Genomic DNA, 14273 nt, shown 5'->3' on the forward strand with positions numbered 1-14273 from the left:
GGGATGAGTCACTGCTAATCCTCTAAGCCCCCTTCCCCACTCGTGCCCCCTGGGGCAGCTGCTACGGATTGTATGGTGCATGTGAACCGAGAGGGGCGGGGGCAAGGGGTAAGCAGATTTGGAGGGGCAGCCGGCGTAATGGAGAGGAGAGGCTGGTGCTTAGAGGCCTAAACCAGCTTGCCGGGGTGTGGGCTGCGGGCAAGCCGCTGGTGCTTTCCCCTTTTAATCCCTGCAGAGTGTTTGGGGAGGGGAGCGCCGGGACTGATCCGGGGCGGAGCGGGTGCATCCCAGTCCGCTCGGAGACGCCCCCCCCTCCCCCAGCTGCAACCTGGCCAGGGTGCCGGGGCTGCAGACATGGCCTCACTGAGTCACCCGGGGGCTAAACAAACTGGGCCCGGCTGAGGGACTGAACCCCCTGGGGAGAGACGGCCGCGCTCTGCACACAGACCCTCTCAGTAGCTGTGTTTGGCTAACGTATCTTCCAGAAAGGCCTTGAGTCTGGACTTGGAGAATCCACCCCTCCCCTGGGCAGTTTGCGCCTTGCGGGCACTCCGTGCTACTGAAAATCGGGCAGCTTGCGTAGGTGCCTGAATATGAACTCTAGGCACCCAGGTGTGAGACTCTGGGCTGAAATGACCTGCTCTGGGTCAAACGGAGTCAGGGATTGAACCCAGCTCTCCAGCCCTCTAACCAAACGACGGTCTGTGCTCGCTGTCCATGTGAGTCGGGGGCCACACAACCCATCAGCGTGGTGTTGCCAGCTTCCTTCCCTAAGCGTTCCCCAGAGCCGAGCAGGGCATAGCAAGGGAGGAGCAAAGGGAGCATCCTAGACCAAGATCTGTTCATGCAGAACCCTCTGCTGTCCCAGCTGAGGCACCGAACAGGACTTTGCCAACGCACCTTAGTCTGAGATGCAATTCGAATTCTGGGGCTCCCGGCTCTGCCCCAGCCACAGACCATCCTGCTAGTCCAGACCTGGGCTCCAGCCCCAGCGGTCCCGTAACCCTGACCCACAATCTCTCCTTGCTGTCCCCGTCCTGGCTCTGACGCTGCCCCTCAATCCCACATCACAGCGCACAGGAAAAACCCAAGTCCTTGTCTGCCAGACTCTTATCTTCTTGCCCTCCATCCCATCAGCAACCTTGCAGAGGCAACAGCTCGCAGCCCCGGAGCAGGGCTCTGGTGTGCCGATCCCCTTTAATCCAGATTGGCTTTCTTCTTACCTGGCCTGCTAGGATCAGTGGCTGTCAAACTTAATTTCCAGCTGCTCTCAGCGCTGCTATGAAGGTCATGCCAGCACTAATGCATGTAATTCTGAATGCCTCCACTACATCAAAGCCTTGACATTAACTCCAAATAACCCCTGACATCAACAGCGGTGCCGAGAAAAGAAAAGCAGATTGGGGGGGGGGGGGGGGATTAAAAAACTAGAAAGGCCTGAATCCAGTCGCTAAGGCTAAATAATTCAACAAGACACGCGGTGAAAAGCAAGCATCAGCGATCCAGCCAGCCAGCGATCACAGCCAACGTCTGTGAGTGCCGGAGAGCGGAAACCCAAAGCAGATAGACCGGGGGGGACAGACAGGCAGATCAGGGCCGTACCAGGCAGGCTCTGTCTGCGTATCAAATGGGGAATGACACGTTCACGGCCTGGCTAGCGCATCTAAGCCTCTCCGGCTCATTACAGACCTTCCCCAACCAGCAACTAAACCAGGCTGGTTTTGGGCGTCCCCCACCCCGGCTCCCAGGGGTTTGGTCATTCTTCCATCTCCTGCATTGTTGCGATTAAAACAGCGAGCGGGGGCATGGCGCTGGGCACACACTGAGAGCCCCTGCCCCAAAACGCTCCCCAGCTGAGCAGACAAAAGGAAGGTTTTGCACCTTCGCTGTGCAGGCGTGGGACTGACGCCCGGCTCATCAAATCAATGGGTTAGTTATCTTTGGGGATCTGGACCTAAGCGACATGCCCAAGGTCACACAGGGCATCACTGGCAGAGCTGAGAATTGCCTCCGGCTTCCCTGAGATCCAATCCTCAGCTCTCCATCTGGCCTGGGCCAGCCACTGCTCCTCCTTCAGCGCCCCCACTTGTACCCCTTCCTCTCTAAAACCCAGCGCCCGGCAAGCCACTCCCACCACCAGCCTGGACACAGCCGGTCCATGGCCAGTGAGCTCCAGGAAGCCACACACGAGGGAATGGGTGGGTGCAGGCGGCTTTCGCTCAGGGTATGGGAGGGGGAGGAATCGGGACACTAGGGGAGAAGGATTCAGCAGCTGGGGGAGGATTTGGGGTGCAGCTGGAAGGTGTCAGAGCAGGGGGAGAGGTCGGAGGTGCAGCCACTATCTTGGCACATCCCTGGGCCTCGTGATCAAAGCTGGTCTGTCCCGCTCCCCCCAAGGCTCTCCGTGCCAGGCCACTCGGTCCTGGACTCAGGCTGCGGCGGACGGACACTGGGCCCATGGCGAAACAGAGCGATCAAGGGTCAGAGGTCACAGCCCCAACGCCCCATCAAGGCACCGGGACTCCACCGCTTCCCCTCGACACCCTCTGAGAAAAGGTAGGAGGGAAGATCGGCCAGAGACATCAGACCCCCCAGCACATGGCCGGGCACCCACGGGCCCAGGGGCTCCCCAGCCCGGTTCACAGCTCTGAATCTCGGGGTGGGGCCGGGAGCCAGAAATGCAGCTAAGTCACCCCAGCCTCAGCCCGGTCCCCGGGAATCCCCAGGAGACCGGCAGAGCGCGGGGTGCGCTGGGGCTCAGTGGGGCTCGTTATGGCCCTGGGAAATGGCCCTGGGGTGAGCCCGGGGATGTGCTGCTCCAGCACAGGATGGGGACGGGCAGGCATTGCAAAGAGCTGCCCGGGGGGCACTGGCACCCGCAGTCCTGAAGGGAGGCAAGGTAGGGTCTGAATGTATGTCCAAGCCTGTCCCCATGTGGAGGGAGGGCCTATATATCCCCAGGCTCCACCCCCATGTGCAGGGAGGAGCTATATACCACAGGGCTCCACCCCCCTGCAGGGGGAGGAGCTAGATAAACCTGGGACCCCACCCCCATACGGGGGAGTAGCTCTGCTCCAATGCAGGGCGAGGAACTCTCTGCCCTCCAGGGGTCCCACCCCGATCCAGGGGCAGGAGCTAGTCTGAACGGAGGAAGTTCTATGGGGCGACCCACAGCCAACCACCGTTCGTTCCTTCCCCATCCGCCGTCGCTGCGGAGTTGGCGGGTCGCTGTGGGTTTCTGCAGGGACGTGCTCAGCACCCTCCTCCAAGACCTCCTGCCCTACACACCCATCTGCACCTTCCTCCTGTGCCCGCTCTCCCCCACCCCCCGGCTTCCTTCCGCTGTCAGCTACGCCCGGCAGCCCTGCGGGGGTGCTGCCGACAGCTGGGCTAAGGTGGCAGTGCCGTGCATCACAGCTACCCCTTCCGGCCCACCCGGCCCCGGCCCCAGCGTCTGTCCCGGTCAGGCCTCCTCATCTGCATGGCGCCAACCTGCCCGGCCGGCAGGAGGGTAATTAAAAGGCTGCCGCAGCTCCCTGGATACCTCCGACACGCTGCTGGCATTGCACTGCCAGCCGCGCTGCCCCCTGACCCTGCTCCCACGCACGGAGGAGCTTTCATTCCTAATTAGGCTTTTAATCAAATGCAGGGAAATAACCAAGGCGGGGCGGGAGCCCGCAGGCACTGTTTCCAGACTCAGATCTGCCACCGGGAGGGCCCGGCTCCCCAGATCCCCAGCCCGTATCGCCCTTTCCACCCTGCAGGAAGGGAGACCCCCCCGCCCCCGGTATTAGCCGCTGGCAGGTGCTCTGCAGGGCAGATGGCACACTGGGCACCAGCCTCTCCCAAGCACCCAGCTCTCACCCGGTGACCTTAAACACATGGCCGGATTTTCGAGCGGTGGCATTTTACAGCCACTTAGCCCTGGGCATAAGGGCAGCAGGGAATCAGGCCAGAAACCACCATCATTCACATCCTCTGCTCTGGAGGGGCACAGAAGGGGGCAGGCGGGCACGGAGCCACGGAAGATGGGGACGAGAACAGAACACATTCCAGGTGAAGGTGGGGCCTGAGGGGTCTCAGGTGGGTAGTGGGGAGACTCAGAGCTAGGAGAATGAGGGGCTCAGGGTGGACACTACGAGGGAAGCTTGCCCAGCATCTGTCCATGCCCAGCCGGTGCTCTCAGCCCCTTGCTTTCCTGAGCACTCTACAATCGCCCATCAAGCTTTTAAATCGACAACAGAATAAAAACCTGCCGCTACCACAGATTGTGACCCAGCAGCTGGGCTGGGGAGCGACGGGGAAGAGATAACGGAGCACGTGCCAGGGACGCCATTGGCAGGAATTCCCAAACGAGTCTGCAGCCAGCCTGGACCCAGCACCCAGGCAAAGTGCCCAAGTGCACCCGTGGGTAACCCACAGAGGGCACCATCACGCTGGCTGGGCCAATGCCCAAGTGCGGCTTCTCCCCAGTGTCTATACACTCTGAGCCATGGCTCTGGCTTGCAAAAGGACGCTGGCACCCGGGACCCAGATCCCACCATACGCAATTGGCTTAGCTGGCATTGCAAACTCCCCATCAAGGCCTTGCTCCTCTTGTAATTAGCAAGCGATGCCTGGGAGCGATTCCTCTCCTGTCCACCATGCTGCGGGAAGCCCTGGTGGAGTCTTAGCCCAAAGGGAGCAAGAATTCATCCACTAGCCTAGCAGGGAGCTTTAATTAAGCAAATGCGCAGTCTCTTCCCACACTCTCATGTCCCCCCTTCATCTCCTCTTTTCCACACTAAACATACCCAGCTCCTTCAGCCTTTGCTCCTATGGCTGCCATTCCATCCCTTTGATCATCTTTGTCGCTCGCCTCTCTATTCCCTCCAGTTTCTCCACACCCTTTCTACGCACTGGTGATCAAAACTGGACACAGGACTCCAGCTGAGGCCTAACCAGGGCTGAGTAGAGCGGGACTATTACCTCCTGTGACTTGCACGCTATGACTCTGTTAATGCCACCTGAAATTGCATTTGGTTTTTTTTTTTGCAACAGCATCGCATTGCGGACTCATGTCGAGGTTGTGATCCATCACAGCTCCCAGATCCTTCTCAGCAGTGCTGCTGCCAAGCTAGTTAGCCCCCATTCTGTATTTGTGCATTTGGTTTTTCTTCTCTAAGTGTAGGACCTTACATTTGTCTTTGTTAAATTTCATTTTGTTGTCTAGCCCAGTTCTCCAGTTTATCATGATCCCTCTGAATTTTAGCTCTACCCTCCAAAGGGCTGGCAGCTCCCACTGACTTTGTGTCATCTGCAGATTTGATCGGTGTGCTCTCCATTCCTACATCCAGGTTATTAATAAAGCTGTTAAACATCAGACCCAAAACAGATCCCAGTGGAACCCCACCTGAGACCTCCCTCCAATCTGACATCATTCCATTCATAGGTGATTCTTTGTTTGTGGTTGTTTAACCAATTATGTATCCACCTAATGGTAGTTCCATCAAGCCTGCATTTTTCCAGCTTATGTGTCAGAATGTCATGGCCTCGCTCTGGCCCCCCTCCAGGGCCAGCCTCCAGGGAGTACCAGCCAACAGGCCACCCAGGGCCATGACAATGAGAAGATGTTTTAGGTTAGACTGATAGACTGACCTGAGTTAAGATGCTCTGTCTACATGTTAACTATGTATCTAATAAAGACTGTTGTTAAGTTACTAGCAATTAATTATTATTAAGACTAGTGGGACACTTGAATATAAAACAACAGATACCAGGAGCGAAGGAAATGATAAAAAGAACTGAAAGAATTCAAAAACCAACAACCACCTGAGGTGAAAGTTATTCAGCAGTGAAAACAAGTTTGAATGAAATAAGATGGATCAATTAAGAGTTTCCCCGTTTCTAAAAATGTCAAAACATGCTGCAGAACAATGGCCAAGGTTTAAACAAGACTTTAGTTTATTTCTGAGGGCATCGGGATCTGCTCAGAAGGAAGATGGACAAAAGATTGCCAACTTCTTGAATATTCAGGCACTGAAGCAGTTTCCTTATATAATTAATTGGAGCTTCATGGTAAAGAACGAGCTGTCTAGGAGTTTGTCTTAATAAAAATAGAGGAATACAGTTTACCGAAAAGAAATGAAACATTTGAAAGACAAGGTGGGTGAGGTAATATTTTTTATTGGACCAACTTCTGTTGGTGAGAAAGAGACAAGTTTTCCAGCTTATACCTGAAGAAGAGCGCTGTGTAAGCCCGAAACTTGTCTCTGTCACCAACAGAAGTTGGTCCAATAAAAGATATTCCCTCAACCATCTTGTCTCTCCGACATCCTGGGACCAACACGGCAACAGTAATGCATACATTTGAAAGATTTCAGTTTCACTCAAGAAATCAAATGGCGGAAGAGATTTTTGAACCGTTTTTAACAGATCTAAAGATAAGGAGTCAGATGGGTAATTTCCAGACCCTATCTGAGTCAATGATAAGAGATCAAATTGCGATGGGTATAGAAGATCTCAGTGTAAGAAACAGATCATTGAAAGAGCCAGATCTAAATCTGGAAAGAGCGGTGGAATTTGCCAAACTGCTGAACTGAATCAACAACTACAGCACGTTTTAGAAAGAAAACAAACTGACGTGAACATAGAGTCAATGAGAAAAAGTGAAAAACGAGTCTGTGGAGGAAACCAGAGTGGAAGTATTAAAGTTAAAACACATGAGCACATGAAAGAATGTTCTAGATGTGGAAGGAGCCCCGACCTAGAAACTGCCCAGCATGTGGTCAGACCTGTCATATCTGCAAGAAGCAGAATCATTTTGCAAAAGGTTATAACCAGAGAAGCCTGGAAAAACTTAGAAATATACGTTTAGTTCCAAATTCAAAAGTCTTAGGGCCTGGCTGTACTAGAGAACTTACAGCAGTGCAGCTGGGCTGATGGACCTGTTCAGCTGTAAGCTCTCTAATGTCACCGATCTAAGCCGACAGGAGATTTTTTTCCCTCAGTGGTATCCTTCGGGCCAGCTCTTGCGCCCTCTGGTGCCGTGTGCTCACGCACTGGTATAAGGGGCCCAGCCGGGCTCGCACCCTCTCAGCTCCTTCTTGACGACAACCTCCAACTTGAAGAACAACAGTTACAGAAAGGTTGGTAACCATTTTTGCTTCTCCGAGTGCTTACTCATGTCCATTCCACGTTTGGTGACTCCCAAGCGGTACCCAAGGATGTGGGCTCAGAGATCAAGGACATAGCATCATAGAATCATAGAATATCAGGGTTGGAAGGGACCTCAGGAGGCCATCTAGTCCAACCCCCTGCTCAAAGCAGGACCAATCCCCAATCAAATCATCCCAGCCAGGGCTTTGTCAAGCCTGACCTTAAAAACTTCCAAGGAAGGAGATTCTACCACCTCCCTAGGTAGTAGACATGCAGATTGCAGCACTGCCCTACCAAACCTGGCATCATCTCTAGACTGCTGGGTGATGGCCTAGTAGGAGGAGAAGGTACGTACCAACGACCAGGTCGCTGCTCTGTAGATATCTTGGATCGGGACCTGGGCCAGAAACGCCACTGACAAAGCCTGAGCTCTCATCAAATGGGTGGTCAAGATGGCAGGAGGTGGGCTGCCAGCCTGCCCATGGCATGTACGAATGCAGGAAGTGATCCAGGATGAAATTCCCTGGCCTGCCGAGACAAGAGAAGTTGTTCCAGTGACTGTCACGGGCAGTAAGAAGGAACTGAGAGGGTGCAGGACCAGCCGGGCCCCTTATGAGCAAGTGGCACCAGAGGGCACTAGTGTCCCCCCGACAGATACCACTGAGGGAAAAAATCTCCAGCAATTGTGCTTGCGGCATGCGCACACCGAACGGGGAATGGACATGAGCAAGCACTTGAAAAAGAACATTTGTTTCTGGGTAATTTGAAACAGAATCACTCTGTGAACCACTCTGTGGGCTGCAAAGTTACACTATCTACTAATGGAACATTTATTTCATATGTAATAGACACAGGTCCACAAGCTAATGTCACTTCAGAAGAAATTATAACATTTGTCTGTAGTAAGAGAACAAATACAAATTAATTTACAATCTTATAGTGGTGAAAAAATTCCTGTTATGGGTATTTGTAAATTACAGGTCAAAGTTAAAGATAATTTAGAAAACATACGATTTCTAGTAGTTAAAGGACAAAACATTTCCATTTGAGGCTTAAAAGCATGTTTAGTGCTAAATCTAAATGGTAGAATTCAGACTCTTCAGGGTTCTCCAACACTGGAAATAGAACATCAATTTACAGAGTTAGTCACTGGCATTAGTAAATTGGATTCAATGCGTAAAATGAAACAAAGGAACCAGTTACATATGCAACTAGAAAAATACCCTTAGCTTTAAGAACTAGGGTACAAAAGGAATGGGAAAGGTTAGTTCATCTAGATATAATTAAAAGAGTGGAAGGGCCGACTGAGTGGATGAATTCATTAATAATAGTAGAAAAGAATGATGGATTCTTATGTTTATGCTTAGCTCCAAAAGACTTACATAAGTACGTTAAAAGGGAACATTTTAAAATATCTACCAGGAAAGAAATATTTGGATAAATGTCAAGAGCAAAATACTTTTAGATGCTTCGAATGGATTTTGGCAGATACCGTTGGAGCAAGAAAGTCAATTGCTATGTACATTTAACATACCTTTTGGATGTTAGTGCTTTAAAAGATTACTTTTTGGATTACATTGAGTTCCAGAGGCATTTCATAGAGCAATACAAAAGAGTTTTGAAAATATAGATGGCACGCCAAGTGTACATGGATGATATAATAATATGGAGAAGAACTTTAGAAGAGCATAATAGAAGATTAGCTGAAGCATTATCTAGAGCAAAAGAAGCAGGATTGAAACGTAACTAAAATAAATATAGATTCAAAGCGCAAGAATGAACATTTCTAGGAGAAAAACTCACCAGCCAGGGATTACAGATTGATCCACAGTGAATACAACCCATTGATAATATTGCTTACCCACAAGATTAGAAGTCATTACAGAAAGTTTTGAGTACAGCTACATTTGTAGGAAAATACATACCTAACCTCGCAGTAAAAACAACACAATTAAGGGCTTTGTTTTGTAAAAAATAATCAGAGGGAATGGAACTGGTAATATCAACAAGAATTAAAGCAGTTTAAACAACTAATAAAAACAGCTCCGGTAGTAAAACGATTTGTTGGTAACAGACTTACAAAATTGTCTTCAGATGCAACCTAACAAGGCCTAGGAGCAGTTCCATTACAAAAATATGGTGATCTATGAAAACCAGTTGCTTATGCATGTACAGCCATGTCGGAAACAGAATGTCAGTACACTCAAATACAGGAGGAGGCTTGAGCATTGGTTTTTGCATGCAGAAGGTTTCCCATATTTATATATGGTAGATCAGTACTGGCAGAAACAGATCATAAACCATCAATGAATATTCCAGACATATCACCTCAGTTACAAAGATGGTTTTTTTTCAATTGCATTTATATGGTTTTAAATTAGAACATCAGCCAGGCAAATCATTAATTGTTGCCGATACTCTTTCTAGAGCATATGATGTAACCAATGCAATTAAAAAGAGATGATGTGGTTGTGACGTTACACCCCATATTCTTCATCGAAATATGGTTAGGATATGAATACGGCATAACTAAGATATACTTTATGCAAGATGGCTCCTGTAAGAGATCACTGGAAAGGTTCTGATTTACCGAATGTGATTATCCTATTTGTATGCATGTATTATTTCTGTATCTGAAGTTAGGAATATTGACTATGTAACAATTACAACTGTGTATGTACTTGGGGAAATGCCCACCAGACAGTAAGCAATCAGACTTAATGAGCCATTAGAAAAAGACAATGAGTCTTTGAAGATGTGGATCTCCCACCTGCCTGGAGTTCCTTCCTGTGGACATTGCAAATAAACCTGGTTTCATAGTTGCTTTGACACTACAAAGTCAGGTTATAAGATCATCTAATACAAAATACCACCCTGGACGCTGCTGGTACTTTTCCTCTGTAGGGGGATGGGTATCAAACAAAGATTTCCTGCTTTAGGTAAATCCTTTTTAAGGCTGGGGAGCGGGTTAATCTGGTCTCTCCTCCGTTGCGTACTCAAGAAGAAAGACCACTAAAAGTATCTGGAAGGAAAAAGGAACTAACCTGAGGGGAAAGGCCGGGGTGAGTCCAGACTGAGACAGGGGTCCAGCCTGTAAGAAGAAATAACTGGAACTCTGAGCTACAGAAACTCTGCAACTTGCCTAAAGTAACATTTAGGGTGAGAAATTACTTCTTGAAACCAGTCTCTTTAAGATCTTAAGCTTAGTATGCGTGTTTTGTTTTATTTGCTCAGCAATCTGATTTGTTCTGTTTGCTATCCCTTATCACTTAAAATCTGCCTTTAACAGTTAATAAATTTCTTTTGTTTATTATTAAACCCAGTTTATGTAATTTCTAAGAAGTTGTGCATATCTCTCTTCACATTAAGGGAGAAGATGAATTTTTATGAGCTTGCGCTGTGCAGACCTTTCTATACAGCGCAAGACAGTATTATTTTGGGTTTACGAACTCAAGCTACATTCAGGACTGGTAACTATCAAGCAGCTGCAGAACATTTGATATGTGTGTGTGCTGTGTGTGTATTCATAGGTATTAGATATTAGTTATTGGTCATAAATCAAATTGTGTTATGATAATAAATGTGACATCTTGTCTTATCCCCGGAAACGATCCTGTGCAGTTTTGTCTGCATAACAAAAGGGGGTGTGCACGTGAGTGCTGGCTGATTTGTCTCACACAGAACTGACTTCAGTCTGTGTCTGCAGCAGGGTGTGGCCCTACCTGTGTGTGTGCGCTGCAAGAGGCCGGAGAGCCTAATTCAGCAAAACAGGGAGAGGGAATCCAGGCTGGTGGAGCAGGAGGGGCTCAGTAAAACCCCAGTACGTCAGGTGGCATCCCAGAAGGGGGGTCTAACCCATCGCAGTAGGGCATGTAGATGTACTTAAAATTTGTTCCTATATCATAAAGTGTATAGAAAGAACTTATTCAAGCAACTAGAAAGGATGGGAATTTACACTGGGTTGTTACAGCTATTCAAAAAGGATATAATACAAAAATGATACTGAAGCCATAAAATCAATTGTTTCAAGACTTATCAGTAATTGAAGGAATTCTGTATAAGGGTAATAGAGTAGTAATTCCTTCATGGTTAATAGCAGAGGTGTTGGAATGCCTATATGAGGGACATTTGGTATAGAAAAATGTAAACGTAGAGCAAAAGAAGTTCTGTATAGGCCACAAATTAATCGAAACACAGAGAATTATACAAAAAAATGTGATACATGTTAAAAATGTAGAAATGATCAGTCTCAACACCTCTGACATTTATTCAAGAAAACTTGAGACCTTGGTCTAACATAGGTCTAGATCTATTTGAATATATAAAGGACACGCATATGTTATGCTTCTTGATTATTTTTCACGTTTTCCTGAAATATCCATACAAGAAAACACATGTGCCAAACAAGTGACTAATAAAATCAATCAATTTTTGCAAGTCATGGCACTCCTAATACAGTAATGACAGATAATGGGTCTCAATTTCACAGCCAAAAGTTCAAAAGTTTTGCCACAGCATACGATTTCAAACCTATTGCTTCAAGTCCGGGTTACCTACAAACAAATGAGCTAGTTGCAAATGGCATTAAAATAGTAAAGAGAATACCAACAAAAGCTCAAGAAACAAATACTGATTTATATTTGGCATTATTAAATTATAGAACTTTGCCATTACACCAGGATTCATCACCTGCACAGTTGTTATTTAACAGAAGGCTTAGAAACAGATTACATATGTTTATTCGGGAAGGATATAAAGAAAGGAATAAGTATAAATATCAGTTGAGTTTGTATCAAAAGAATCATTCTGATAGATTTCAGAGTAGCAGCCGTGTTAGTCTGTATCCACAAAAAGAAAAGGAGGACTTGTGGCACCTTAGAGACTAACCAATTTATTTGAGCATCAGCTTTCGTGAGCTACAACTCTCTTCATCGGATTCTGATAGAGGATCACATAAATGACCTTATTTGAACCCTAATGATAGTGTATGTATCTATAATGGGAGAAACTGGGCTCAGAAAACCACAGGAACAAAAAACGCAGCACAGGGATTTACAAGAGACATAAGAACAGCCACACTGGGTCAGACCAATGGTCCATTTAGCCCAGTATCCCATCTCCTGACAGGTGCTTCAGAGGGAATGAACAGAACAGGGCAATTATCAAGTGATCCATCCCCTGTTGTCCAGTCCCAGCTTCTGGCAAGTCAGAGGCTTAGGGACACCCCTGACCATCTTGGCTAATACCCATTGATGGACTTATCCTCCTGTGATGTTACTGACATCAACTGGGATTTGCCGGTTATGATTATGCTATCTCTATGTATGTATCATTTTTGTATTTGAAGTTACGAATATGGGCTATGTACTTGTATCTCAAATGTATTTGATTCCACATAGCCTCAGAGAAGCATTTGGTGAGCTTCTTGAGAAAGAAAGTGCCCAATCAAGAAACACTTAATTGACAATGGACCTTGGGAGACGCCAATCCATATCTGAGCTTTCCTGGGAACGTTCAAACTAACATGTAAACAATGGCGTCGGCCTGTAAAGAACTGAGTGATGCATGGACATGTGACTTGCCCATGTGACTCCAGACTCCATCTTGCTGTGATTTTCCACAGTCAGAACAAAGGGGTGTCCTTCCACGGGCAGAGAATATAAAAGGCCCTGAAAAACCCTCCATCTTGTCTTCAATCCTGCTTCTGACCTCTCGAGGAACCTTGCTGCAAACTGAAGCTCTGAACAAAGGACCGATGACTCATCCCAGCTGTGGATGTTCTCCAGAGACTTGATTTGAACCTGCAGTTTACTCCATCACTGCTACAAGCCTAAACCAAGAACTTGGCCATGACTGTATGTCATTGATTCCACTGAACCAATTTTAGCTCTTACCTATATCTTTTTCCTTTTATGAATAAACCTTTAGATTTTACATTCTAAAGGACTGGCAACAGTGTGATTTGTAGGTAAGATCTGATCTGTATATTGACCTGGGTGTGGGGCTTGGTCCTTTGGGATCGTGGGAACCTTTTTTCTTTTACTGGGGCATTGGTTTTCATAACCATTCGTCCTCATAACGAGTGGCACTGGTGGTGATACTGGGAAACTGGAGTGTCTAAGGGAATTGCTTGTGTGATTTATGGTTAGCCAGTGGGGTAAAACCAAACTCCTCTCTGTCTGGCTGGTTTGGTGTGCCTTAGAAGTGGAGAAACCCCAGCCTTGGGCTGTACCTGCCCTGCTCTAAGCAATTTGTCCTAAACTGATACTCTCAGAAGTGTCTCACCAAAGGCCGCATCGTTACACCTTCATGAACTATCCAATTCTTCTTTCAATCCAGGTACATTCTGGCCTTCACAATACCTTATGACGCCATGATTAATAAAGGGCAAGCATAGACACAAAATCAGCGACATCCGCAATCATTACCCAGAAGTCCAGGCTTAGCTGGAAAAAGAAATGAGATAGTCCAGCAACGACAACAGTGAGAAAACGAAAATGCCACCAGAGCTCTGTGTAAGCTCACAAACTTGTCCCTTTCGCCGACAGAAGCTGGTCCGATAAAAGATTCCCTCCCCCACCTTGGCTCTCTAACATCCTCAGACTGATACAGCCTCAAGACTGCATACGGCATTGCTCTAATAATAAGAACAACTTCCGGAATACAGGAAATGTAGCAGGTAGACACTCCGTGCGTCACAGGCGTCCTGGTAAAAGACTTATAGAAAACCAGTACGATCAGTCTGATACAGGCGGATGAATACATTGGTTCTAAAATAAACCTAACGGAAAAGAGATGTGGAATCACTGTGGCTTGGAGCCAATGACTAGCCTCTCTGGAGCGTGGGAGCTGACAGTGGGAGGAGGCAGCTGGTTTCAGGTTATACTGATAGACGGATTAAGATGCTCTGTCTGTACGTTACCTATGCTTCTAATCAACACTGTTGTTAAGTTGCTAGCAATGAACTATTATTAGCACTGGTGATTACTTGAATGTAAAACAAGCCAGCGCTTTCCTGGCTGGGGAGAGGAATAGAATCATAGAATTGGAAGGGACCTCAAGAGGTCGTCTAGTCCAGTCCCCTGCACTCAAGGCAGGATTAAGTATTATCTAGACCATCCCTGACAGGTGTTTGT

At 47.7% G+C, this 14273-nt stretch overlaps 1 protein-coding gene across 1 annotated transcript in view; it reads right to left on the reverse strand.

The window, feature by feature from the left end:
• TMEM132E (transmembrane protein 132E) overlaps positions 1-14273 on the reverse strand; it is a 227138-nt gene that overhangs the window by 106264 nt on the left and 106601 nt on the right. The gene's annotated exons all lie outside the window — the stretch shown is intronic.

The sequence above is a fragment of the Chelonia mydas genome, chromosome 17, assembly GCF_015237465.2.
Source record: "Chelonia mydas isolate rCheMyd1 chromosome 17, rCheMyd1.pri.v2, whole genome shotgun sequence".
In the NCBI taxonomy this organism is placed as follows: domain Eukaryota; kingdom Metazoa; phylum Chordata; order Testudines; family Cheloniidae; genus Chelonia; species Chelonia mydas.